General features: G+C 41.1%; 1 protein-coding gene across 9 annotated transcripts in view; it reads left to right on the top strand.

The window, feature by feature from the left end:
* Zbtb20 (zinc finger and BTB domain containing 20) overlaps nt 1-25,312 on the top strand; it is a 257,502-nt gene that overhangs the window by 143,678 nt on the left and 88,512 nt on the right. The window lies entirely within an intron of this gene.

Below are 25,312 nucleotides of genomic sequence, written 5' to 3' on the forward strand. Positions count from 1 at the left end.
AAAGATTTGTAAAACAAATCTAATTAGTCATTTGGATTTTGTTGTTGTTGTTGTTGTTGTTGTTGTATTGTTTTGTATTTGTATTTTATGAATTTTAAACATTATAATTAATGTAAATGCTCGGTTTTTTAACAACATATATTTTGCTGTGCAATGCTTTTCTAATTCTGTCTTCTTTGTGTGCTCTATGATCAAATTAGAAAATTCAGTGTGTTAAAAAATAAAATTTTAAGAAGTCTATAGATAGCCTATTGACATTTTGTGATACCCACTTTGAAGTAATTCAGAGTTTTAACTTTCTTTCAACACACTACCTTTCATTGCCAATCAGTATTACTTTATGCAAGGGTGTGTGTGTGTGTGTGTGTGTGTGTGTGTGTGTGTGTGTGTGTGCGTGCACGCGTGCGCGCGCACATGTATAGGCAGATATAAACATATGAATGCGTAATTGCATATACAAAAAAGATATACAAAGATACTTCATGTTTATGTTAATTCTATTTTTGCATAAAAGAAAAAGAATCAGTGAACTTTTATTATTTTATCATTTTTCTGTAATCTTAAAATCCAATAAACTGTTAGTTCTGATTATCATATGTTTATAAACATGTATCTATATTCTTGTAAGTTACCTTAATTTACATTTCATAGGTCTTATACAGTCCTGCATTTTATGCAGATATATTAATGCTGAAGTTTTTTCACACACCACTTGCTGTGTTCCATATCTGTTAGTGTGTTAACAAGTGGTTTGATTTTTTTTTTAGTTTTTTTATTAATTCTTTTCTAATCTAGAGAGACTATATGTTTCAATATGTCACTAGTATTCTGAGAAAGAAGCTTCTAGAGCTGTGATCTCCTAGGAAGCTTTCAAGTAAACAGGAGACATACTCTTTAGCTTGCTTCTCCTAGATCCATTGGTCCATGCTGTGCCATCAGCAAACCTGAGAAAACCGACACTAGTAAGTATGACACATGATTTTTTCTGATCATAGACCCAGAAACTACCAAAGAAAATTGTGGCATATGTAGGAAAATGCCAAGACCTTCTCCAATAAAATCAGCTGGTTTCTTCTTCTTTTTCTTCTTTTTTTTTTTTTTGGTCCTTTGAATTTTTGTTTGTGACTTTTTTGGTTTGCTGGAGCATTTCCCTATAATCTTAGGAAGCCACAGCAAATTCCCAATGCCACAGCAACACTGTGCAGCCAAGGAGGGGCCCAAAGAGCTGATTCTGGGGGCTGAAGCCTTTCTTAGCAATCATACAAGGTAGGGAAGTAAGGAGGCTACCCCTTTCTCTGCATGTTCCTAGTTTATTAATCTGCCAGGGACAGAGATTTTCTTCGAGTATCTTTCCTTCACCTACTTGAGGTTTTTCCTTCAATGCCAATGGCTTTCTATCGCTTCTGAGAGATAGTTCACAAGGCAGAGCACCCGATTTTGGTTTAGATTGCAACATGGAAAGCTTTGAAACTGGGAAGGACAAAAGAAAGGGGTCTTAGGGCATCTGGGAAATATCAAAGAGAGCATTAGGCTCACAGCTAGTTTTTTTAGATGGTCATGTCTGTAACTTCTCTGTTCTCTCCAGGGTTTCTCGGTGTTAAAATACTAAAGGGGATAACTATAGGGTGAAACTAGGATCTAACTGATTCAGTAGATGGAGCTGTTCCCCCTAAGTCTGTATTTAAATTAACATCCCACTACAGTTGCTGGGACTCTCTGTTTTAAGGTGTGTCGTGATACACACATAAAACCAAAGCTTGTGGAGCTGCAGGAGGAGATTTCCTGGCACTTTTTAAAGACATGGAGCATGTGTTCCAAAACACAAAACTGCAGGGGAGCGGTAAGGATGGGTAGGAAGTGAAGCTTACCTATCTAAACTTCTCCCTGTGGGTCTGCACTCCTAAGCGTGAGGTGAAGACTGAACAGTTTTCATACAAGGGACTGGTGCTTTATAGACTAGTACTACCAACCTAGGAAACAGATAACGTGTGCAGGGTTTGGCTGTGTTCGTGACGAGCCTTTCAAGCTGTTTGAACTGTTCGGCTCTCACTTTGACTCCGCAAAGCAATCTCAATGCTGAAATACAATTGTTTCCTCTAGTTAGTCTACAGAATCTGCTAAATGCCATGGTTCTGAATTGTGACAGTACTGTGGACGGCAGAGCGTATTTGTAAGGTGCCTTTATAGGAGCAAAAGTACCTTCAACAATGCCCGAAAGTAGATGGCTGGTGTCTGCTTTAATATAGAAAGAAGCACTTGTTTATCAGTTTTTAAATTAATCAAAACGAGTAATTGCCATAGCATCCTTGTCAGTTTGCATTATCTTCAGTATCAATACCAAGTCTGATCATTGTCCTTCCTTGGTGCCAGGAGGGAGAGTAGATGTATGCAAGAGGGAATGCATTATCTTCCTTGGTTCAGTGTCTTCTCACGGATTGGAGGTATTATTGAGAATCTCTTGTTAAATCTCGATAAGATCATTTGGCCAAAATAGAACTGGCAATGTCCTTACTACCAAAAGAAATAGCATTTTTAAAGGACTTGGATTTCCTTTGCGCACCACGTGTCTGAGTTTGATACAGTCCAGGAAAATAGAGAGGATGAGACAAAATTATTCCTAAGCAGCCGCCGTAGGCCAAACACTGAAACAGTGCCAACCCGGACCAATCAGGCGGGCTTCTCAGAAGATGCTTGCTTTCGCTGAGCACTTCTGTGAAGAGAAGAGGGAGGAAGCCCTTCAAACTGCATTTGGATGAATGAGTCTTCACTAATTTCAGCAAAGTCCATAGCAGTGAATGTGGTAACTTTTTGCTTCCGTAAAGTAGATATTCGAGGTTCCCAGGCCAGCTGAGACTCCCTCACAGTCGTACTGACACATCTTTTGAACAAAAGTATCTTTCTGAGTTTAAACAAGTGAAAAATTTGTCACAGAGAGCAAAGAGTAAAATTAATGGAAACTCAAAATCAATTCCAAACCCATTTTTGGCATGATGAGAGTAACATTTGTGCTGTGTTTAAAGCAGTTTAACACAAGAAAATGATAAAATGATCAATATACTTAAAGCCAAAATTAACCAGGAGAGAACAATCTGCAATCCATTCCCAGTCCCGAAACTCTACACTTTAGATTAAACATGAAAATAAATGAATATATCTTTTATAGAGTGGTACTGTAAGCCTTATGACATAAACAGCAGCGATGAGATTGCCGCTAACCAGTGTGTTATTTAAGCTATGGTTTTAGAGCTTGGGATAAACATGTCTGGAGCTAAAGCACCGTGCATTTATTTATATGCATGCACATACCATGACCATAAAAAGAAGGAAAGTTAAAAGGTATATGCAGTGTCGGAGAGTACTTGCCACTCTCAGCTTTCACGCTATAAACGAAAAAAGTCAGGCTCTAATTAAAGCAAAAGTGTTTTAGGCTACATCAGAAAGTCAATGAATGGTCAGTATGGATCAGATTTAATATTTCTTTTAAAAATACTTAGATTATTGTTTAATTCATTAAAGTCAATAAATATATAGATGCATATTATACAAATTGTATATCCATTGCTTTAATAGATTACTCTGAAAAGGACTAAGTTAACATTAATACATTTTGAACCCGTGGATTCAAGGTCAATGAAATGTCACTATCTGAATTTATAAAAGTCTCTATAGTCTTCAGATTTTGTTCCCAACTAGCAATCTTTTATTATTATATCAGAGTCATTTGGCTGGCAGGTTATTTATTGATCATGTAAAACAGCACATGTAGTTGAAACCTCTCGGAAGAAATAGACAGTAACTAAGTGAAGCCCATTTGCTGTGTTGACTGAGGTGGGGTAGGGATGATGCTAATTCTAACAAACACCATGACGAACGTGACTACAGTGAAGCACGTGTGATTACATCCGTCAGAGTGAACTCCATGAGCAAGGTCAAGGGAGGGAGAATAAGAGATGGGTTGGGGTGGGGACTGATCATTTGTTACTAGAGACCTTTGTTACTTGTGGCCGGGTACAGAATTAATAGATATGGAAAAGAAGAGTCAATCCAGTTCAAAAGTGGGTAAAGAGGCAGTAGCTTTCCTGTAGATGTAATCGAGGACAGAATCCAACTCCTCCAGGGGATTACAGTAGCACCTAAGCTCTGCCTGTCCAGTGTGATGGTGGTTGCAAAGCGCTGTTGTACACATCTGCTTAAACAGTGTAACTGCTAGAACAAGTTGCTGTGCTTTGATGGATTCAAAAAATCTCAGCTTTAAATGTCCACAAAGCAAATATCAGCATTGCAGAATTAGAATCAGAATCAGAATCATCATATCTCAAAGAATGGAGAAACCTAAGGTACCTCAGTGAAAGAATGTTGGGCTGTCTGATGTAAGACCATGTAAATTAGATTCTTGTATACATGCATAATACACTATGTGTATGTGCAGGTGTGTGTACACACATGTGTGTGTGGTTTATATTTGGAAAGCAGAAGTTTAACAGGAAATCCAAAGAAAGTGAAGCTGCATAGATTTGTCTGGACCAGGGGTACTATACACTGATTCCTGTGAAGCCTAAGTTTTCAAGAGGGCAGAACTGCAGGTTCCACTGAGAACCTAACAGAATGATTGTATCTGGAATTAAACCATTAACTATTCCAATTAAAAAATGTATACGGGGAAAATGGCAACTTGTTCTCAGAATAAGAAAGGTAACAGTGGGATGTGAAGGAAAGTTCCCTGACCACTGTGCATTCCTGCTCCAAACAGACCTACAGAGCTAAACAGGGTTAGTCCTCCAGATGTAACTGAAGAGGAGAGCAAAGGCACCAAGTCTTCCGGTTCCTGTCTTGGTTCCAGTAACCTCATCCAGATGTAATAGGGGCAGGACTGTGTGGTAAGGGCACCTCTGTGTTCTGGAAGATTATTAAAAAGCACCATGCTCATCCTAGGGACTCACCAAAGTTTACACCATGCCCCTTACCCCCGACCCCTCAAAAAAACAAGGAAAGGAGAGGGATGGGGGGAAAGAACTTTGTAGTCACAAGTTTCTTTTCAAAAGAAGTCAACCTTCCTCCCTAGGAATCTGCTGTGCAGCTCATGCGTTTGCTTACCAGAGTCTGTATTCTTCCAATCAGGCGGTGCCGACTCACTGAGCTGACACACACTACAAGCTGGACCCTCCTTGTCCCCTCAGCATTCATCTCATCCATTTCTCCAAACAGTCACAAGTAGGAGCAAATCCCCCTTAATTTCTATGATACTTTGTCTATTTTAGTGAATCTTGACATACTCTGTTTCATAGACTAGTTAGTTGCTAGTTTGTGTATAAAGTAAAAAACAATTCTATATAATTTTTTGCCAGCGTACATACTTTTATTGGGCCTCATTTTCCATATTTGTAAACAGGAAAATAGTGGCCACCTTGCTTGGGTACCTTGGGTAGTATAAAGAGCCTAGGAAATGCCATCTCTAAAGTGTTTGGCATAATGAGTATCCCACGGTTACCACTCAATATCAGTTTTATTACTGCTGTAACTAATGTTCTCCCACTTCTCGGGTTTTTCCTATTAACATAATCCTTAAAAGTCATAAATTGCGTTCAACATCTTATTGATCAACTACACTATGATTTTTACATACAGGACCTGGATAAAGGGTAGAGACCCTCCTTATACGAGCCTATATTGCACCTGCTCTTCCCTCCCAACCTGAAATTCTCTCAGGAGCTTTAGCCAGTGGTAGTCATGGCCAGCACCAGCTCCAAGAACACCATAAAAGGCATAGCGTTGCTCACTGTGAACTCAGTGCCACGTTACGTTTCAGGTTCCCCATAGACCCTCGGCCACTTAGAATGGCTCTTTGCAGCATCCCCAAAGTGTCCGCTTGTATTCCTGCTTTATGTGATTAATGAGGTTGTTATAGCTCTGTCTGTAGCTTGAACTAGAAACTTTCACGTTGGAGAGCAGGTCAAGATCTCAAAATTCATTTGGCTGCATCTGTTATAAGCCAATTGTGTATTCATTACATTTATAGATTCCCTCCTCGGCCATATATTTTCATGGCCATTGAGAATACCTGACTCTGTACTGAATGTTCCCAGATTTTACTTTGGAGACCTGAAAATATAGCACTGAGGCTTGGTGATGGCTGGCTATCATCTTTGGCATTTTCTTCTCTTAATGGTCTAATCTCGGCTACATTTGAAGAGGAGACAAGTAGGGAAGTTTTAATTGTCCTAAGGATGACATTGTAATTCTCTATTAATGAGATTTATGGTCATTATAGTTTTTGTGCACATTGTTGTTTTTTGGAAGATATAATCACATATTTTTGCAAGGGGAAAAACTACTAAAACCATGCAAATGATTTTTTTAATTGAGGCATATAAAGGCAGAGATGGAACTAACATTAAATGCAAAGGTTGAGCTGTAGGCAGAGTAGCCGACAAGGGAAACTGAGTGCATTAGGATGTTGGTCCTTCCAGGTGTTGGTGAGAAAATGGAGTAAATAATGTGGCCATGCAAAGGATGGGCTGACATCATGGCATTCTCAAGTCAGGAGAAAGCTGCCTTTCCATCTGCAGCATTCCACTTCTGTGACTGGTATTAGTGAGGGAAACAAGGTCACATCTCAGAGAGCTGGTAATTCAATGAAGGATTTCGACTTTGTCGGAGTAATAGTGTTGGCATCAAAAGAAAAAAAGTTTTGCAGATTTTTGTGTGTGCACTTGCTGTTACTGGTGTTCCTTGTGGGTGGCTGAATCATCCTGATGGCATTCAACAGGAACCAGCTGCTGAGAATATGAAAATGCATGCATTTATTCCTCTAGAGAGACAGGAGCATCTGCAAAGTCTCCCCGTCCTGATAGTGCAGATACTCCCAGGGAGCGCTCTCTAGTAGTTTTAACTCTCTATTCATTTATCCATCTTCTCTCATTGCTTTCATTGGAACCCCGCGTCCTAACTACATTTATCTGGAGTATTTGCGTCCTAAATCTACACCAGGTTGCAGAGTCAGACAGTGAGCACTTGGCCAAGAACGCAGGCTTTGCCTTGAATCGCAAACTCAAGGGGAGAAAGTGGCATTCCTCTCTCCTTGGACTGCCTGTCCTGTGAAGTCAGGTGCACTCAGGCTTCCGCCTGCCTAAAGATGGCAACTCCTCCCATTCCATACCCTGGCCAGAATATAGGTTTTTGAATTTTCCTTTCTACTTACACAACCTTTAGATCCTCTGCTTTCCTCGTGTGTTTGTTGTTTTCTTTTGTAATTATTGGTGGATTTATGGCTTAGGTTTTGGTTTTGGTTTTGGTTTTTGAGCTAGCATCAACACCTGAGGAAAAGGAAAGTGCAAAGAGAGGATCTGCACTCCAGAACCTACCCAGTCTTCCCATCTCTAATATTTATGAATAATGGATTGAACTGATGGAAAAAATGTTGAATATGTTCATTATGAATTATATTCATCAGTGTGTTGCCTGGAATATAAAAGAGCAGAGCAGTTGCAGTGTAACCACTTCCTTACAACATATGCACTGGTGCAACAGAGCTCTGTGTCCATTCCTAGTCCACTGTGTGCCACCCCCAAAAGTGCAGGCTGCATATCTGAGTAGGAACTGCAGAGGAGGACCCGATGAGATGACAGACAGCCAAGGTTCAGCTGCATTCAGAGTAGGCTTTGACTCCTGTACGGAAGCAGCCACGGAGAGGGATTGATAGTGCAGTGTCCTTTAAAAGGAGTCACTTTCACATAGCAGGCATTACTCAAATGTGTCATGGTGCAGAGAATGTTACAGGTCCTAACGTCAAAATAAGAGCGTCACGATCTTGATCCAGATTTTTTTCCAGATTAATACGAATAACTAATTTATTGCCATTTGATAATAAACAAGAATGAAAGAAAGATCATAATTAAATATTTATAAGGATTACCTTCAAAAATTCATTCTATGCTTTTTCTTTATGGTTTTCCTTCATTATTTCATTATGTTTAGGATTTGTTGGTTTGGGGTTTTGGGTTTTGTTGTTGTTGTTGTTGTTGTTGTTTTGTTTTAAGCTGTATTTCCTAAGCACTCACTAGATGTCATTAGTAGACACTAACCAGACATGACAACAGGCAAGAAATTTGGGGTGTTTTTTAATTAGACAGATAATCAACAGAAGAGGTAACAGAGTTAATATAATTTTAAAATAGTCATCATGAGTGTAGAGGCAAGATAGACCATGTAAGATCAGGGACTAATTGGGCACAACCCTTTTGAGAACATTTTCTAGTCAAAGCGGTTTAGTGGAAAGGTAGGACACAAGCTTTGGCCTTTCCTAGGTTCTCAGGAGAACAGTGGGTATTGATGAGGACAGCCTGCCTCAGAGAAGCCTTTGCCTCCTCTTTTATCGCCTCAGAGCCCATAGGATCAGCATCCAATGCATCGTTGGACCCAATAACAATGTTACAGAGATCATTACCTCAAACAAGATATCTGAGCATTATTTATAGTTATACATTTTAGAGATGTTCTTTCTTTCCTGTGGTCTCTTCAAAGGATAAATTTCATAATACCTCATTAAAAAAACAAGTATAAACTTAAAAACAAACACAGTAACCAATGCTTTATAAAATCACAAAGAGAGAGAAAGTAAAAGGGGTGAGAAAAACATGCTTGCAGAAAAATTCCACTGTCCAACATTTATGTCAGGTCAGGAGAAACAATAATGGTATTCCAGCTCCAGAGCAGCACGACAGAGGAGACAGACAGGTGGGAAGGTTTACCCAGCCCTGCCCTTCCTGTCCATGTCAAACACATAGAAAGCCATCTATCCCCATCTGTGTCTCAGCAGTATTGCTAAAACTGGTGGTGCACACATATGTAAATGTAAATATTATAACTTTCTGTTTATAGCAGAGGAGAATCAGTTTAAAGTAAATGACTCAGGGTTTTGCATATGCAACTGTTATGAAGGTCAGACACTTTTTTTATATAAATTCTAAGACATCCTCTGCTAATTACCAATTGTTAAAATACTTGAAAATGATGAGTGAGCCTCTCTCATATCAACAAAGCAGGGATTTGAAAGTAGAGGTCAGTATAGAGATCCAAACATATCTCCCTAAACTGAAGACTCCTGATGGCCTTAATGAACACACTACAAACCCATTTAGGCAAAATAAAAGACAAGCTTTGCCAACAGATAGCTTTGAAAATGCTAAATCCTGGGTATGGCTGTTGATTCGGCACCAAAGTATAACTGTGGCTGTAGGGGTAGGCTGGTTGTGATACTCTATGCTGCAGGCACGACCTATGCCTTCCTGACCTCTCAGCAGCTGTGATTACTCACAGGAGACCCGCACAAGATTAGGACCATTGACTTTACATCATGGAGGGGAGGAGAGAGAAGTTCGTTAAGCTGCCCTTTTCCCCATGGATTGATGGACAGATGAGTTCTGTGCACCCCATCCCTTCCTGAAAATGTCTAGACAGTCATGAGTTCCTGGAAACTAAGCATTTTCTTTAGTGAAGTAGCTACTTTGAAGTTGCCTATGCTTCTGTAAGTAACCCTAGTTAGACATATCCACCTACCAAAGATTGAGTGAAATACTTTCTTTTGTTTGTCCATGGTGCCCTATCTGAGGTGAATAGATCATCTCCCCCAGAAAAAGTTCAGATAACATGTTTAGAAAATGAGAAAAAGGCAAATATACGAAGAACAGGGTACTTATCAGTGCCTACCAACATCTGTCCAAGCCATGGGACTGTGTCAGCAACAATCAGGTTCAGTATATGTAGGGCCCTGGCTGGGAAAGAGGCTGTGGTCTTCATTCTCTGTACTGCAATTACACTTTTGATGTTGGTCTTAGCTCTTTAATGTCTCTTTTTCTCCCATTCAGCCCTCACTGAAATGATATGACATGAGGAAGGCAGCTGAAGATAAATAAATGTTACTTTTTGATATGACTGCTACCCTCTATCTAATAGCATGTCCTCCGGCCTTTTCCTAGCATCTGGGGAAGAGAAACTAACTTCCATGGAGAATGAAGTCGTGGCTCCAGCTTAGCCTAAGCAGAGGGCAGTGAAGGGGTAGTGAGCACACTGTTAGTGAAACGAGTGAGTGAAACTACTGGGCAGGGACCACGTTCTCCTATTTCCTCTACTTTTCCAAACTGAAAAGAGTTATTGTAGGGACTCACCTGTGTTTCCGAACTCGTTGCACAGACCTGATCTAGGTAAGGCCAGAAAGAAGTCAGGACTTGCAGCCAGTAAACCCAGCTCCTTTGTAATAACTTCTGCCTGTTTTGGTTTGTGTCTTGACAAATAGTGCTTCCATCTTCAGATATTGATGTCCTGGACATCCTTGGGTCATGACAAAGTAAGGATTGGTGGGTGCAGCAAAAAGAGCGGAGTCCAGTACATTCTGGTCCATGGTATATAATCCATCAGGGTCATTACCCTAAGAAAACAGACTCAACTGAGAGCTATAAGAGCCGTGGTACATGGCTTCACATTTGAATCTTGGTGACAATGGAACAAGAATGCCTTGCTACAAAATGGTAACAGACCAGGGCCAGCTACATGAGTATCCAGTGTGTGTTGCTTTGGAAGGGCTCCATGCTCAACTTAAAGCTTCACCGTGGCTATCTTGAAATTCTTAATAATTTCTAATAAAAGGCCACACATTTTTGCACTTAGCCCTGAGAACTACAAATTATTTAGCAGGTCCTGCCTGCCTGGAATTTATCATTCTCCGGCATGCCACCTGAAGGTGTCAGTCACATGTCTTCTTTTACTGAAAATGATCCCCTCTTTTGAAGCTTATTCCCCTGTTAAACTCTTTGAAAAATTCTCTCCAAGTTAGGTGGCTCAAAGAACCCATCTTCCTTCCTCTAAATACCTCTAGATGACCATGATCAAGGTGTTCTTATTTTACCATCAAAAATTCTGTAGCTGTCTTAGCTACCTTTTTTGTTTTGTTTGTTCGTTTGCTTGTTTTGAGATGTGACGTGTTTGGTGTTTCTTTTACTAAAGGCTAACACCAGGAGAAAGAGTTATATCATGTAGCAAAGTGTTTGCTGTGTATTGCTAGCAAAATAGGCATTGGCCGTCAAACTGATAAACTGCATCTAGCATTTTGGCTACCTTACCTGTGGTGCTCCTTAGCCGTCGTGTAACCAAATACATCAGTCTAATGAAAACAAGTTCATCTTCTAGTCCTCGCCTTGGGCTTCAGGCCACCTCCTCCTCTGCCACCCTTGTCATGCTGTCCCTCACCAGCTACTAACCCTCGTTCTCACTGAAGCAACAGTGGTGTTGTTAAGATGGATCTTCCCACAGCCTAACGAGAATCATTTTGGCTGAGTGTGACACATTACAGTTATCCAGCCTCTACCTTGGCATGCGTGAGTTACATAAGCACCCGGTCTGGGGCAGCCTCAGCCAGTCGCAGGGGGCTTTTCACAGTCACGGCCTTCTCAGACTAATCCGGGCCTCCTAACTTCCAGTCAGGTCCACATGCCGGAAACATACAGTGCACGTGCGGCTCCTAACCAATTTCCAAACGCCCATAGCTGAGAGGAGAAGAAAGAGCTCTTCTCAAACCAGAGGAAAGAACGAGAGAAGCCTCCTGAGCAGGCCTGTCTCACTGACGCCCAGCATGGAGGTGGGACTGACCTAGCCCAGAGCTTAGTTCACTAACTCCCGAGCTAGGCAGAACTGCTTCTCCTTCCTGCCCCACCCCTCCACAGCACCTCTTCACACGGAGCTGATCAGTAAATGGTGGCTTCCCTCAGTGAAGCTTTCTAGGGCTCACCAGACCAAACAAGCCCCCCACCAAAAACACAAAGAGTATTTCAGTCCTTTCTGGTCCTGACCACCCCTGTCACCCTCTCCTTTGCCAGCAGAGCCCAGGGTCCTGTGTTAATCTGATTCTCTCCTTCAACTTTCCTTATCCCCAAATTGTCCCTGTTCCTCCCCCCAGTGCAAATTCAAAACTTCCTTCCCCTGCTGTAATTGCTGGGGTTGAAGTGGTCAAAGAATCGAGACATGAGTGGCTTAACCACAGGATGAGATGTTTGCATTTCAAAAGTGCTGCCAATTAAAATGTACTTCACTAACAAGGGGCATCTCGGGCACCTTGCCTGCAGTGGGTGGTTATTCCTTCTGAGCCAAACCAGACTGCCTAGAATTAGCCATGTTCCTCAATGGGAGCAGATGTGCTCACCTTGGCCATCTCACTGTAGACACGGTTAGGAAGCAAACTCAGAAAAGCAAGCTGTTTCCCAGGAAGACAGAAGGAGAAATGTGGTGTACGTGGTAAACACGCAGCCCCAGCATGCTTGCTGAGACCTCCATGAACAATAAGTCACAATACTACTTTTTGGTTTTCCACGAAAATAAGGTGGTACTTTAGAGCCAATGCCCTACAGGTAAGGCTACAAGACAAGGCTGCGGATGAGCTTAAAACCTGAATACTTGGTCAAGACTTTGGCCTCCAGTGAACAGTGAGCATTTCACTAATTTGAAAAGTCACTTGATTGGTGGGATCTTATTCACATTTTTCTTCAAGATCATCAAATTTAGTGATAAAACTGATTTTGGGGCCCACGGGCTCTGTAAACCATCTAGATTTTCTCCATAGTTATAAGTGCTGCTGAGAGAAGACCAACCTTTCCTTCCAGTCTTCTCTCTCTATTTGTTTTTCCTGCAACTCCAGAGAAAATGTTAGCATGAGAATTAAAGCGAGACTGTGATGCATTAGGGGAACATTAGCAACTATTGAAAAGACATTTTGACCTATTTCTGTAGTTATCAATGTAATAGTATTTGTTGCCAGGAAATGCACCATTGACGGCTGGGAGGTTGGAACACACTAGCAGCCTGTTCTCAGGGGCCTTCCAGTTACAGGAGGTGGTAATTCTAGTTAATAAAAGGGTGAACTTCAAACACATTTTAACCAAATCAAATTGTAGCAGGAAATATCATATTACTGATGTGCAGGCTGATGCACAGCTGGTAACATTAGTCACTATATAGGCCCAAATTCTGACTTTTCAGCATTTTCAGATGCATTTCTGGCTGCCAGAGAGTTCCCCAGGCACATTGTTATGGAGGAATAGGAGATTTTTAACTAACGTAGAAGCTAGAATAAATAAAAAAAAAATTCGTTCTCATTAGACATTTTATAAGATTGTCAGATATTCAAATAATATGTAACCACGCCAAACTTCAGGTGGTCGAGAGGAGATTTAGAGCCAAAAGTTTTTTTTTTTTAATTTTTTTGTTTTGTTTTTTTTTTCATGACATGTTGGCAAATGATAAAAGCGATTCACTCTGCTAAGCAGAGATGCTGGGCAGAATTCCCCCAACACTGATTTCATGCCATGAGAAGCACATGGAGGCTGGCCTGGCAAGGCACAGTGTGCAGCACAGGCTTTGTGTCCTGGGGCTCGAATTTGAATCCTTGCTGAGCCCCTCCAGGTTCTCTGACCAAGGAAGGTCACCTAAACTGTGAACCTTGGGATTGCCACAGAGAAAATGCCACGGTGTCCATCATTCGTCGTTTAGGAAGGCCAAACAAGGTGACAGGTAGGAATGCCCATAAGGAAACAGTGCCAGGCAGGTGGCACAGTGTTCAAATGTGTTGGTAGTTATCTTCTCCCATTTTGCTTTTAAAACTGGTATTTTAAAAGTTATTTTTCAAAAAAAAAAAAGACTATTTTACTATTATAAAAATACTGCCGCCTATCCTGAAGACCAATCAGGTCAGTCCAATGAGTAAATAGCTCTAGACACTTCATCTTAGCCACAGCGAGGCCTGCACTCCCCTTCAGTGGTCTGTACTGGGTCCATGCAGTCAGAACATAGAGGGAATTATAATCACGGCAGCTAGACCCATGATAGCACAGCCCAGAACTGCATCTAAGCCTCTAACTCCCGGGAGCCTCGTGTTTCCCTCCCAGCCCTAGTCCATGGAGTTAGAGGACCTGTCAGACACCTTTCCGCAGATTGTCTACTGCCTGGATTCTTTATTCTAAACTTTCTCTATGTACCCGTGTCTCCGTTTTCACAGAGATTAATTCTGATTTGATTCGCCTACACTTTTGATGCTTTAAAAGCTTGCCATTGTGGGCAGATTGTCTCAAATACTGTATTTGAGGGTGGAAAAGAAAATTCTGCCCAAATGTAAGCACCACAGAATCAAAGAAACAGTAGTGTTTTTTTTTTCAATTGCATTCTTTGAGGATGTAGACAACCTTGAATTCTTTACAAAGCACATCAGTAATGCCATCCTCCCTCCTCTTACACATGCACACGCGCGGGGGGGGGTGCATTCTTCAAGATGTAAGGAGACAAAATGTTCAAAAGGAATAAAAATCGAAAGATAGGGTTATTCTATTAAAAAAAAAAACTAGAAGTCAGGACATGTGAATTCTGTTTCTTTCTCCCCTTCTTGTTTGGATCTTAGCCTGTTCCCCCTCCATAACCCCACTGACATTACCTCCAGGGAACATGGAGTCTCACTCATTCTCTTGGGGGAAAATTCATCTGTTCCTGTTTGAAAGACATTTTGATACCTGTACCAAGGGCACTTTACGTGGGCAAAGTATTTGCCTCATTTGAAAAGATGAAGACCTGAATTATGCCTCCCATCACTCTTCAATGGGTAAAAGAATGAACTTTTCACACTAGTGCAGGAAGAAAATGATGTCATTAGAATGCCAGTGTCTAACATGGTGTTAATAATCATATAAATATCTGTACTTGATGCAGAAACACTGGCCTCGCTGGCCTTCAGGTGACTTTCACTTTACAAGCCTGCCTTTGGTGAACATTAGCTGTGGAACAGCACACCATGAGAGCTTCTTGGGTGCAGTGTGTCTCTCCTGTAGCCCACCGTGTGCACTGATGGCTACTTAGTGAAGAGCTGGATGTGATGCCTTCCTATGATGTGCATTGACCCATTTAGTGTGTCTGCCAGAGGCCTTTCCGTAACCAGGAGGACTTACTTCTGAATACTTAAAGTGCTGATTTATACATTACATATAACACTGCTTGTTCCCTGTTCTATTCCAGTGGACATTTGAATCTATCATATGCCTCATAAACAAAGTTGTAGTCCCCTAGAAAGCATCATTAGAAGTACAAGGTAAGAGCTGGAGAGATCATTGGTTAAGAGCACACGGTACTCTTACAGAAGACCCAAGTTCAGATCCCAGCACCCATGTCAGACAGTTAACAACTATCTATAACTCCAACTCCAGGGGATCTGGAAGCAATGACATACACACACACACACACACATAAACGCACACACTAGTAAAAATTATTTTTTGAAGAAGTAAAAGATATATTGTGAATGTTGCAATTTAAATAAATGAAATTAATAATGACACATGAATTTTGGACAACAAATTGCCTTTTCTGAACTGCATAAATAAAACTATCCACAGGGATCATTGTTCAATAGTATCTATAAAGTATAAGGATTTTTTAATTTCCATTTCATTTCCAATTTATAGCTTATAGATGTCACTTCTTTTCACCACCACATACATTGTTTCTGTTTTGCCTTTGGTTAGCTTTGTTGCTTAAATTAGTCTTCAATACCTAGACTCATGCAGTTTTCCTGCCTCAGCCTCCGCAGTAGCTGGAGCATCACTCTCCAATCTTGGTATCTCCACATTTCTAGGTTCTTAAGTGAATAGGTGTTTATTTATTATAACATAATAGAGATTTTTCATTATTAATGTAGTCATGTTAAATTTCAGTTACCTCTTTACCTCAGACTTTGTCTGTCTCATAACACAGAGATTCTAGGATTTGAAATTTGAGCTCAAAAAATTATCTTGAATTATAATTTGGCCTCCTCCTCTAGGTTCACACAAAACAGATGGAAAATTACTTTTTCTTTGTGGGATGAGGGGGTCTTCTCTTTTTCACAGGACTCTTATATAGTTGAATAACAGCTAGCTGAATAAAAACCTTTTAATTCATAGAAAAAAACACATCAGACTCACAACTCCAGATTGAGGAAGCTTTGGCATCTGCACACAAATAATTTTATACATCCTACCGTTCAGATTTACAGGTGAAGGTTTTATCCCTCTACGCTTTTAGGATAGGTGCAGACAATCTGTAATGCCAGCCATTAACTGTGACCTCCATCCAAATGAAGCAGATGATTTAAACGCAAACGCTTCACTGTTCCTCTCCAGCCTGTCTGAATTTCATTTGCACAAAGTGATCTGAAGCTAGTACCCTGATACTGGGTCACAGGAAACGATACAGCAGAAAATTTCCAAGCAGACACATTATTCTACTTTGTCTTAGGTTCTTCCTCCACAAGCCTGTCTAGCAGCAAGCTAGCTAGCAAAGCCAGTCTCTCCTCAGCTAGCATTCTGTTGAGTCATGTTTACTGTCCTCCCTCAAAAAGGTTCCAAAAGCAAATGCAAGAGGTTGCCGAATGCAGGGACATGTGGCGTACGCAGTGCTGAAGTGAGAGGCATAGCATGCACCTGCCTTGTGGCTGTGGCGGGCCATCTTGACTGCGCCATGCCACAAGTTAGCATTTTGGATGAGCAATTGCCATTCTGTTGTTTTCTTCTCAACACATGGTGTTCAAAAACAGTTAAAAGAAAACTGTACCCATTTGCTCATCCCAGAAATCTAAAATTTCAAAGACGCATGCCAAACTAATTTTCACATAATATTTTCCAAGCTTTTTCTTTGCCCTGAGAAACGATACCTCACTTTTTGAACTCCTGGTATCCTGGCCTGGGGTAAGTGGGTGCAGTTTCTCTTTAAATGGCATTAAACATATCAAAGCAGGATTATATCTGTCACTGTCTTTTTTTTTTTTCTAATGGAATCAAAATCCTTCAGGGAGTGTCCCAAATCCACATTAATGTCTTTGACTGCTAATGTCTCCGCTGGGACTTTCACGTTAGCAAAATAACAAGTGTGTGGTTCCTCTGTGCTGTCTGTGTTAGAAAGAGATGAACCTCACGTCCCTGATTCTCCATGGCCTTCAGCTAGAAGATGAGTTCGCCGTCTGGGTGTTGTTGATTCCTTTCTGGCCATTTCTCTCCCTTGTGCAGCTTGCCCAAAATGTTTCTGTGGGAGCCATTTCTACCATGGAGGAAGCTCTGGAGTGTCAGCCATGGATTTAATCAAAAGGGCCAAGCCGCAAATCTACCAGTCCTGATTTTATCTCTCTTCGGAATGTTGTACAAATAGCCACAGCCATAGGACATGGCCGTTGATGGCTTTGTCGTTGATTTTGGGGTATCGGCCATGTGTCCCTTTGATTGCTAGAGAAGTATCATGCCCATTTACTTCACTTCCTCTTTTTGTCTCTTTAGCAAAGCAATCGCAGTGATCTCTCAAGTGTTGGTGCCCCATCATGATGTCATAAGTAGATAATAATTATAAAGAGATTCTAATGTACTAATAAATAATAAATAGCTAATATTTAACCTTAAATGGACCTTTTACATGCATTTAATGATGTTCTGGAAATTTGTGATATGTCCTTGTTGTTGTTGTTTTGTTTTGTTTGTTTTATTTTGAGGCAGGGACACTCTACAAATCCCCGACTTGCCTTGCACTTACTGTGTAGCCTAGGATGGCATTGAATTCACAGCAGTTCTCCTGCCTCAGCCTCCCAAATAACTCACTCACACACACACACACACATTCACACTCAGCCATGACACTCCTTGGATATTTGTTTTCATTTGTATAGAGAATGGGCTAGATGACTCTTTGGAACCAGGCTCCAGCCCCTGCCCCATTTTCTTTTTGCTCACAGAGTACTCTGTTGTAGCCCTGAGCAGGACAACATCGGGTTTTGAGCCCCAGGGTACCATGGTTAAGACTGCTAGGAAATGTTTGTTTTTTCTGTCTTCTGAGTTCTGGGCATTCTGAGAACTACCCTCTTTTCTTCTCCCACCCTTTTTATCATTTCCACTTTCTTCTTCTATATCCTTTCAGGTTTTTTCTTTTCCTTCCTTTCCTACAAGGAACTAGATGAGGACCCTGAAACTGGCAGTGTTTGTATGTATCAAGAGGCTCATGGGAGAGGGTAATGGCCAGCCTACCACTAGGCAGGGATAAAAGGTTATCTTAGAAGACTTCTCTCTGAAGGCCTTCACATGTAGAAGAAAACTCAGACATTTTTTTCTTTTCTACACTTTACAAAAGACAGGGTAAGTAGATGAGGTGAAAACATCAGGATGGCTCCAGCCATGTGCTTACCTTCAAATATTTTTGAGACCCTATTTACTGGTATTGGATACAGAATTACTTGGGGCAGATTTTTGTGTGGTTGGCACAGATTTTCTGGTACAAGTTTTGGAGAGTTATTTACTTGTTTGTTTGGGGTTTTTTTGTTGTTTTTTTTTTTGTTTGTTTGGGTTTTTTTTTTGGTTTGGGATTTATTTTTTTTGTTTTTTGCTTTTGTTTTTGTTTTTGTTTTTTGCTTGTTTTTAAGCATTGATTCCATGATAACTTTGCAGTGTTGGGTAAATTATCTAATGGAATTGGGAAAACTTCCTTTTAAACATAATCACTTGACTTTTCTATGGCACTGCTCAGTTGGGTATCTAATGTTGGTGTGTCCACACCAGCAGGTTTAAATGGCAGGATGGCTGAAATATGTCTTTAAGCTTGTGTTAACTTCAGCACTAAGTTATCATCGCAGAATAGATGTTCATGTAGAAGACACCAGTGATATTTCTATGTTTTCATCTTCAGCTTCCTCTTTAGTACAATTAGGCAGAGACTATAAACTGTATAGATCAAATGGTGATCCAAATGTGGGTGCCATAAATTACCCTTTAGATTTGCGAGTCTAATCAAAGTCTCACTCCTCCTGTGGTTTCTTTACCTGAAGAAAGGGAAGTGAGCATCCTGTAGATCTGAAAGGTCTTTATGACGATTGAATAAGGTGGCTTGTATACAGCACCTGAGACATGGTGGGCACTCACATGCTGCTCTGTCATTTCTTCCCTTGAGGGATCCTTGGGGTATGAGCTCGGCCTTTGATCTCGAGTTTACCACTAGTAATTTTTCTCATTAACTAGATTGAGTTAATGATACTCATTAGGTTTTAGCCACTGAACTTTTGTTTATCACAAGGAAGCCATTGTTCTCTGCCTTATATTACAGTATAGCTGGAAGCAAACTGGCTTGGAGACTGCCTGCAGACCAGTTCCTGCTTCATCCACAGTTCTCACCTTGACCTACATTCCCAGGGCTGAAGAGCAGCGAAGCAGCAAGTCCCAGAGGCCTCTGTGCTGGAGCTCCTGGGGGAGGGCAGTGGATCTGGGATAGGTTCTTAGGTACATCCAAATAGGGGCAGCTTATCCTGAGGTTCCAGGGACCTCCCGGATCATTTACAGTGTCAGGATCCAGTGCCAGACAGTTTACACCTCCTCTCATGAGTCAAAAGTGATGGTCGTGACCAGTATTAATCCAGTCGTAATTAGTTGTCTGTAGCTATTTGAGATAGTATAGAACAGATATAAAACAAGGACATTATAAAATCTGATTAGATAGAATAAATTTTGTCTGATTGTGTGTTTTTGCTTTCATAATACTTATACAAGTTAGGGCTCCACAAATGTTTACTAAATGTACAAATTTATTTAGTCAGCAGCTCCTGACCATGATAATGACAGTTATCAGTTAGTTTCCATTGTTTACTGCCCCAGAATATATCTTATACATATGTATTTTTCCACATATTTCTTTCTCTTTACACATTTGTGTATGTATGCATGCATGTATATATGAATGTATGAATGTATACTGTTCAAATAAGAGGCCTTGGGAAATGCAAGCTACTGTTTAAAAAGGACATCATAAGAGACTCAGTTCAACTGGATCTCTGATAAATTCAAATCGGTCTTCGAACTCACTGTTGCTGAGATCAACAGCTGTGTAATCACCTCTCTGACCATCGGTGGGTCCTCAGTTTCCTCATTACAAAATAACTGAACAATCACCACTTCCAACTCCAGAACCCCATCCATTCTCCCTAGTGAGAAATGATATACACTTCTGAAAAGTGTGCCGCTGCTGGACATGGTGTAAGTTTTTCCTTACTGTAAGAGTAGCAAATGGACTCCATCAAGAGGTTTTATGGTGTGTGTGTGTGTGTGTGTGTGTGTGTGTGTGTGTGTGTGTGTGTGTGTTGTTTGAGTGGGTGTGTGCAGTATATACATTTGTATATTTAGGTGCATGCAAAAGTACATATGATGCTACAGTTATCTTCTTTGATTTCTCTCCATCTTCTTCAACCTTCTTCAAAGGTTATCATCATGTATCTTCCATTGTGCTTCACCTTATTTTATATATTTATTTATTTTACTTATTTATTTATTTATTTGGGGGGGGTACCTGTGCCAATGGGTAAGAGAAGACAACTTCTGAGAGTTGGTACTTTCCTTCTGCCATGTGGATCTCAGGTCAAACTCGGATCATCAGACTTGGAAACAGATACCACTGAGCCATCTCTCTAGCCAACTCCACCTCATGTTTGAGACAAATTCACTTGAAATTTTGGTTTGCATAGCTAGCCAACAAGCCCTTGGAATCCTCCTTGTCAGTCCCCAACCCCAGAGCTGAGGTTAGCATTATAGTCGCATGCTGCAAAAAGAGACTGAGCCCTAACCAAGCTCCTTGCTCTGCGTCCTACTGCATTAGTGCTTCTTTTGTAGAACTGAGGTTGCAGTCCCTGGCTAGCCTGTGGACTCAAAAGGTGTGCTAGATGCTGTTGTCTGTGGATTGCAGTCAGTTCACCATGTCCAGAGTCATTTTTTCTCGTGGTTTGCCTTTTCCCTTTTGATGCCTGCTTATTTAATGCTGAGGCTGATAGAGTCTGATTGTCTCCATCATGAAAAGGTTTTTATGTCATTAATATGCTGATTTGGTTCATGAAATAAGAGTAAACTGCCAGTGTGGTTCAGTGCTGGGGTGGCTCCTTTTTCTCTTCTTTTTACAAGGAGAAAAAAAAGATTCTAAATTGTGCTTTTTGAATTATCTTTTTCTCCTTTTACAATTTGACTTTGAAAATCCGCCTTACAGGAACAACTCTGAAAGTTTCCGTTGCAACATCTGCCTTTGGATGTAATCCTTTGGGTGTATGTACTCCCTGTGCCCGATGGCTCGATGGCTTCGGACACCTCTCCTTAGTTGTCATGAGCATACTGTGCCCTGGCCTCCCTCCAGGTCACTTTGGCATCTAAAGGACAGTGACTGCCCTAGATGGTGCCCAAATAAGCCGTCTGCCTCCATTGCCTTCCCTCTCCCCCAGCTGCTCCTACCTCCATTCTTGAAGAAGAGCATTAACATTCAATTTCTTTATGATAAAATTCAATAAACATCCAACCACTAGATTCTGATGAGTGCTAAGGGGAAGACTCAGAAAACACACACCCAGCCTCATTTTGGAGACCACTTTTCTACATAAACGGACAGCCCTTGGGGGAAGCCAGCCTCCCACATGTGAATGGGAAAGAAGCAGAGGTGTTGCCTCCTCTGCGTCAGGACCTCCTCCTCCCTGGGCTGCAGTGCAGTCCTGCTCTTGCTTAATTAATCCATTAAGGTCTATCTTGACCCTACTCGGTAATGATCGAGGGGCTCACCGGAGCCATCTAGAAAGGGGGAAATTAGATGGATAATGATTTCTGTGCAGATGATGTGTTCTGTCTTTTTATATAGTTGGTCCCATGAGGGACATATTTCTTTGGTGTATTCCTGATGTTCTCAAGACAGATATATTACAGAGGAATAAATCAGGCTATTAGACATTGCTAGTGTCTAATTCTTCATGTGTAAATTCACTGTTTTAAAATCAAAGCTTTGTAAGAGGTATTTTTATCAATGTAATGGTAAGTAAGGTAGTAAGCTAAGTTTGAGAAATTTCATTTCAGTATTATTTTTCCTGCACTCAGGTGCTATTATGGAATATTTATGTTAACCGCCTTGTTCTGATTGCTCCCGCCTACATCAGTCAGTAGACTGTTTAAGAGGATTCCTCCTCAATCCAACTCAACAAGTGTTTACTGATACCTGAAGTGGGCATAACAGTTGACAATTCTAAAAAATCAGGAGGCTTAAATGCTTTCTACAGCTTAAAGTATTAAAACAGGATGAGTTGTTTGTTTTAAACAGTAAGTTAAAACCAAGGCTAAAGTTGAGGTCAATAATTGAATGATATTGAGGGTCAACTATATGTTTTCCTACCTTTTTTAACTAACTTATAAGCAATTTGAAAATATATATATATTTAAATGCACTGTATACTTTGTAAATGCTGTTAGAAAGGCAGGTGGAGAAGTTCTTACCTTGATTTAGAGAGCTGTCAGTAATCACGGAAATCTCTGCGCACAAGTGCAGTTTGAGTTGTGATTTGAATGAAGGGAAGATGTTCTTCAGTGCATAAGGGATTATTCCATAGATGTGGGCTCATGTGAGGAAAGTTTAGGAATGGAGAGAGAAGACTGTCAGAGGGAGAACCCTGAGGGCAGCAGTGACTGACTTACTGTATTAAGGTGGGCCCAGTTGGTACCAGTGGACGACAGCTTAGAAGAACAAACAAACTTGAGGGGACTTCAGTGCAAGGCATCTGGAATTCACAACTGAGCTGAAGTAACCTAACAGTGCCCTGAAGAACTGAGGACAGAATGTCAGTAGTCGAACCATGGAGACATGTTCAGGGTGAGGAGGCACTTTTTATATCCTAGAGTGTGATCAGAGCCAGCCAAGGGTAACAAGGAAAGGGTGTGGTTTTTATGGTTATACATAATATTGCTAGCAGAATAATTTAAACATGAAGACAACGTGAGCCTTGTTATGTAGGATTTGCTAACAGAACAGCCTTTCTGAAAAGGAGGTTTTAACCAAGTTAACTTAGTTCAGTAACCTAGGCTGTGAGAAAAGATGAAGCAAAATAGATGTCTTGAATGTATAAACCGAAGAAGAAAAACCCATGGTCCTAAAATGCCTGTTCGGGAGACACCAAAGGGAATATCAGGGAATCTCTGAAAGGTTTGAGCCAAGATTTTAAACTTGAGAAGCCAATGACAGGGAAAGAAGCCATTTTAAATTTTTTTCAGATGGAAAAGTGAGGAAGAGAAAGAAGAGGAGAAGAAAGAAGGAAGGGAAGGAGGAAGGAAGGACAGAGAGCATAGTAAGGACCTTACAGGACCAGCTCATCTCCACCTGAACTACTGCGAGAGAAAAGGAGGCCCACAACGGTGGGGGTGGCTTGGTCCAAGAAAGTAGAGCAGCTTTCAGAGAAGCCAAGATATAAGCTCGGAGCCTCCATCATAGCTAAGTGCTCCTTCTACTGTGCCTCCTGCCTCAGTCAAAACAGCAGAAACTGCTCCCTCACATCACAAGTAAAGCAAAGGACTAAATAATTCTAAGTAGAAGGAGCCAGCACAATCCAGCAGAGCTCTTTCTGCCCCATCTGGTCTCCTTCATGGCCGTTCACTATGCTTATAGCTGTGGCTACTTGTCTCTGCCTGCACCTTTTCCTCACCTGAATCCACTGCCGAGAGACGGAGACGGAGAGATATGAAAATCCCTGCCGCTCTGGGCAGGATGATTAGCAGTGCAGGAGACGCGCTCAGTAAGTCAGAGCTCCCTTCTTACTAGCTTCTGTCTGAAGCACGGGTGTAAGAAAGCACTCACTAACACAGCCATAGAGTTTTGCAACTGTTTTCAACTTAATATCAGGAAAACACAAGAGTGCTTGTTGGATAAAAATAATTTAAAGTGAGCTTAGGCTTGGTGAGTTTAAAAGAAGAAAGAATGAAACTGAAAACTCCCTCACTGTAATCAAAACTGAGAAACTGGTTTGCTTTGGACCTTGACTGCCTTTCTTCAGCACCACAATGTGAGGATTTGGCTAATCTGTGGTCTAGAAAATGTGCCATGCTTTGCTTGCTAACTATCATTAAATTGGTCCCTTTGCTTCAGGAAGACCTCCTAGGTTTGCCTGGTAAGAGCCATGAACTGGAGCCCATACTAACTGTAACTGCAAGACCTTGCAGGGATGGGAGAGAGCGGTGCAATTGTGACATGTTGAAGGGGGCTCCCCTGCATAATGTGATCCCTGTCTTTAGGAATAGAGCCTTGCTCCCATGTTAATACATTCTGGAAATTGCTCAAGAGGCAGCTTTGGCATTAGAATAGCAACTTTCAAAGCAGTGAACGTCAGCACTTCTATTTCTCCTTCTTCTTGGCGTGCATTACGTGGAGTTGGAAGGACTAATTGGCTAAATGAAGGGACTCAGTGTGGCAGAGTTGAAATCCTGGCATGTAAATGGAGAGGTGGGGAGAGACTTAGCATGCATATCTATATGGCCTCCCTTTGTGAATTATCATAATAGAAATGGTTCTGCCCCTTCTGTAGTTTCCCTGCGAGATGAGTTGGGGTGTGAAGTGCATGGCACAGGAATTCAGTGCGCTTTGTATCTGTGATTACTTGTCTCTGTGGGCATCGCTTCCACTCCTAAATTGCATGTTTACCTAAGGTTGCTGAATAATACATTGTTTTAAAAGATGTGTCCCTGAATTAAGGTTTTTATATGACAATTAGAATATAGCTGCATACAGCTGACAGCTGTTTTTAAAAATCAGTAAATACTACTTGCAGGAGCAAACAGAGAAATCTCATACCTGTTTCACAGATGTTCGGTTTGCTTCCTTGACCTCTACCAAGCACTTAGAAAGCATGATCTCTAAAGAGACCAAACAGTTAATAGGGCACTGACTCCCTGAGACAGCAGTCAATGTAGCATGTGGAGTGCAGCAATACTAGAACCTTCCACCAGCTTTTCAAGAGAAGCTCCTCAGTTCATTCTTCCAGGGTTTGTAAAAGAAGACAGTCTAGAACTCTGTCAGCTCATTGACCCTGACGTCTATCAGCCCTTAACTAAAATTACCACAGGCAAATGGGGGCCAGCTATATTTCACAAAATCTACAGTGGGGCATCACAGTGTTTTGTATGGTTTGACTTCTGAAGTTTGATCTGAGCTATGTGTAAGGAGAGCAGGGTAGATCACCCATCATCCCACTGATGGCCGTCACCAAATGACTGACCTCTTAACATGGGCAAGGCAGGAAAGTTCTTTGGCCTTTGCTCCTAACAGTCTCAGTAGTCTTTTCCTATCTTTATGAGCTATGGCGATTTGAATACCAAAGTTGATATCAAGGAGGAAGTGGATTTATGGTATACATTCTTAATTTAGTTTGGCCTTAAAAACATAACAAAACAAAAACCCAATGTCTTACTGTGTAGCTCTGGCCTGTGACTCACTCTCTAGACCA

Source organism: Rattus rattus, chromosome 4 (assembly GCF_011064425.1).
Source record: "Rattus rattus isolate New Zealand chromosome 4, Rrattus_CSIRO_v1, whole genome shotgun sequence".
In the NCBI taxonomy this organism is placed as follows: domain Eukaryota; kingdom Metazoa; phylum Chordata; class Mammalia; order Rodentia; family Muridae; genus Rattus; species Rattus rattus.